This window comes from Enhydra lutris, unplaced genomic scaffold, assembly GCF_002288905.1.
Source record: "Enhydra lutris kenyoni isolate GAN:26980312 unplaced genomic scaffold, ASM228890v2 scaffoldscaffold7, whole genome shotgun sequence".
In the NCBI taxonomy this organism is placed as follows: Eukaryota; Metazoa; Chordata; class Mammalia; order Carnivora; family Mustelidae; genus Enhydra; species Enhydra lutris.
Window position 1 is genome coordinate 31239268 of NW_019154091.1, and position 3813 is coordinate 31243080.

Consider the following 3813-nt stretch of genomic DNA (forward strand, 5'->3'; position numbering starts at 1 on the left):
GTTTCTTTCTTTTTTTTAAATTTCAAGCTCTCATTTATTAGTGCACCACTCAATCTTTTTTTTTTTTTAAGATTTTATTTATTTATTTATTTATTTGAGAGAGAGAGAGAGAGAACACGTGTGTGCGCATGAGCAGGGGGAGGGGCAAAGAGCAGGGGGGTGCAGAAGGAAAGAGAGGGACAAAGGGATAAGCAGACACCCCACTGAATGCAGAGCCTGATGCATGGCTTGATCTCAGGACCCTGGGATCATGACCAGAGCCAAAATCAGATGCTTCACCAACTGAGCTACCCAGGTACCCCAACCACTCAATCTTAAAGGAAAAAAAAAAAAAAGGTGGCTCCAAATATAGTTTTCTACCATTCTTTAAAAAAGGAAACTGTTTCTTTTAACTTTACACTCACCCCACACCTCATTTTCAAAACATATCATTTAATTGTCTTGGTCATGGACATTTCCAAGATGAGATTTTATATTGTGCTCCCATACCTTCTGGCTTTCAGAAAAACCATGCTTTCCTTTCCTGAAGGAGTTTGGTCCTGCTGAAGTTTGTGTATCCCTTCCAATCCCTTCATCTTCATCTTTGCTTCTGGAGGCATTTCCTCTGGTTCACTATCTTCATCTTCATTAAAAGCTGCTTCTACTGACAGGGTTTTTGGGGCAAGAATTGGAACAATTTCTTTAGGCTTATTTGATCCGAGTTTGATGGGTATGGCCAAGGCTTTCTTTACCATGTGACTGCCTACGGCAAATCCAAACTTGGAGATCTTTGTAGGCTTTATTGGGAGGTCTGCAGCTTCTTCTTCAGTGGATCGCTTCTCAGTGTTGTGACTGGAACTTTCCCCTCCATTACTTTGGTTGCTCCAGCTTGCTGAGGCTTCTCAGGCTTCTCCTCTCCTGCCATTTTCCCTGATGTGGTCTTCCGTGCAGCTACACCAAGCCCCATTTCCTTTTTCTATTTTACAACTGGAGGACTGAGATTCAGTTGGCTTACGTGGCTCTGTGGAAAACACATGAGTCAGAATCAGGGCTCAGTTCCAGGATGCTGGAATTCACAAGTCTGGGGCCTTCTCACTATTGAGCTGTGAAAATGTCAATCCCTGACATTCATTGCTGAGTATTGTATTAGTCTGGGTTCTCCAGAGAGAAACAGAGCCAATAGGAGATTATATATTTGATTTATTATAAGGAATTGGCTCCTGTGGTTATCAAGGCTGAGAAGTCCCAAGATAGCAGCAGGCAAACTCAAGACCTGGGAGAGCCAATGGTGCAGTTCCAGCCTGGATCCAAAGACCTGAGAACCAAGAGGCTGATGGTCCAAATTTCATTCCATGTTCAAGCCCAATGTCAGGAGAAGACCAACATCCCTGAAGACAGGCAGAGAATAAACTCTCCCTTACTCCACCTTCTGTTCTATTCAGGCCCTCAACAGATTGGATGAGACCCACCCACATGGCGGAGGGTAAGCTGCTTTGCTCATTCTACCAATTCAAATATTAATCTCATTCAGAAACACCCTCACAAACATACCCAGAATAATATTTACCCAAACACCTAGGCAGCCCATGGCTCAGTCAAGTTGACACATTCAATTCACCATCACGAGTACCCGCTTAATTGTGTGTACATCTCAGTGCTAGACATACCTGGGACTGTCCCCGTCTTGTGTCACTGCCTGGACATTAGGAAACCAACTTGTCCTTTTGGATCTCACATGAACTGGGTATGGTGGACAAGTCATTTCATCTCTATGCTTCTTGGTTTTCTCAACCATAAAATATCATGGATCAGATTTAGATAACTCTGTAGGACACTTAAGCTTGAAAACGGTGTTTCTGTGATTCTATAATTGAATTCTAAGAAAGATTTTAAAACTAATTTGACTTCTGTTTCATTCAAAGCTGTGTTCTGGGTCCAACAAAAGCATGACTATTACAGGTAACTACTCATCAAGCAAAATTAACATGAAGGTGACAATGCTGTATCTGTACACAGAAGTGTGAGAGTCTATTATGTGGTCGGCTTTAGACTGAATACCATGGTAGATATAGATATAATTTGTAATAACCATCCCCGTACCAAGGACCTTACCATCTGCTGTTGAAAAAAGATTAGCACAGAAGAAATCTTGGTATGAGTTAGAGTGAGGTACAGCCTACAGGAGTCATTTCCAAACAGAGTGGGAAGTCAATGAGTCAGGCTTCCCCTAAAGAAGGAATTAAGACTTGGAATGGGTTTAAAAAACAAGTAAAAACATGGGAACAATTTGGATAAACAGAGGCAAAGGAGGAGGACTTTCCAGGCTAGGGAAAACCCAGGCAAGAACAAGCAAGGACCATTTGTATGAGAATGATGGACAGGACAGGCATGTTTGCATAGGAGAGTGCCAATAGAAAAAGGCAAAATAAAAATAGTATTTGAGGAAGGTATCACCTGACAGCAATGGGAGAATGGATTGAAGGGTTCTCAGAAACTAGCTACCTTTAACTGAGTGCCTATTATGTGCCAGTCTCTGTGATAGAATTTTATGTATTTCTCTGAAATATTTGCAACAGTCTACGAAGTAGGCTTTCTTATCTCTTCATTTTACAGATAAGGAAATTCAAGGTCAAAGAGATTAAGAAACAGTCCAAGGCAATCCAGCTGATAGGAGGCTCAGTAAAAAGTCCTACAAAGTTTGAGCTGACTCCAGACTAACCCCTTATTCCACACCCCACACTGCTCCTTCCCAAACCAAAAACTGCTGCCATTTCAAGAAATCAAAAATGTGATCATTTGGTGGGTTTTGCCACTGTGGCAGCTGGTTACCTAACAATTGATGACCTTGCCTGGCAATGATCTCTTTTAGTTGCAATGAACGTTTAACTCAGTCAGCCACTTGGTGGTCTGTCTGAAGGACAGATTGTGATGCAGTGTGTGGCAGCCATGTGACTGAGAGCGGAGAACGCAATCAGAGTGGTTAAGTGCTCTCCTGCCGACTCCCAGTGGCAGACTGTGGAGGCAGGTCCTGTGAAGAGCTGCTGTAACCACAAACCAAAGGGCAGTCCTTTATTTGTGCCTAATGTGGAAAAATCGTTAGTCACGCAACAGTCATTTTAGTAACACCTGCATGTTCCTGGTCTTTGAGTATAAATTAAAAACCAAATTTGAATTCAGACATTGAAGTTATTTACATGAAATGCTCTACAATCATATGGAAGATCAGAGGGAGAGCCAGAAGTAGAAGCTACAGTTTATGATCCCCACGTGTCTTTTGTTAGTTTCCCAAAGAAATCAGAAGAGAGATGGTAGTATGTTTGATGGGGGAAGCAGGGGTCCTAGTTTTGAAAAAAATCTATTCAATATATTGTAAAGACAAATCACTATATCAATCCTAGTTTCAAAAAACCTGTCTTTTCTTTTTTTAAAAATAGAGATTTGGTACCCTGTGCCCCAAATCACTGATGCAGTTCATCCCAGACATAAACAGTCTGATGACATCACTGCTACACATCCAGCTAGTTTCTCTGTTGAGACCTTCCAAGGTGTTAATTACAGTTATGAATTAGTCATTATTCTAACTGAGCCAGACTCTTATTTTCGTCTTGAAGCTTGTCATTATTAAGTTTGCTTGAATTTCTTAATGCACCACCAATGCAAATTGTGGAATTATTATTCCACAATACACTACCAAACATGCACAATTGTTTTTATTATGTGTGGAATTCTATATGTGGAAAAGTCATAATTAACTACTTATTCTAAAATTCTATTTTTATGCCTTTCTTACAGTTCACTTCATGAGGTCAGGATTTTTATCAGGATCTCCTTTTT

General features: G+C 40.9%; 1 pseudogene; it reads right to left on the minus strand.

Annotated features, from left to right (window-relative positions):
• Window positions 1–432: 432 nt before the first annotated feature.
• Window positions 433–946, minus strand: LOC111142006 (annotated as a pseudogene).
• Window positions 947–3813: the final 2867 nt, after the last annotated feature.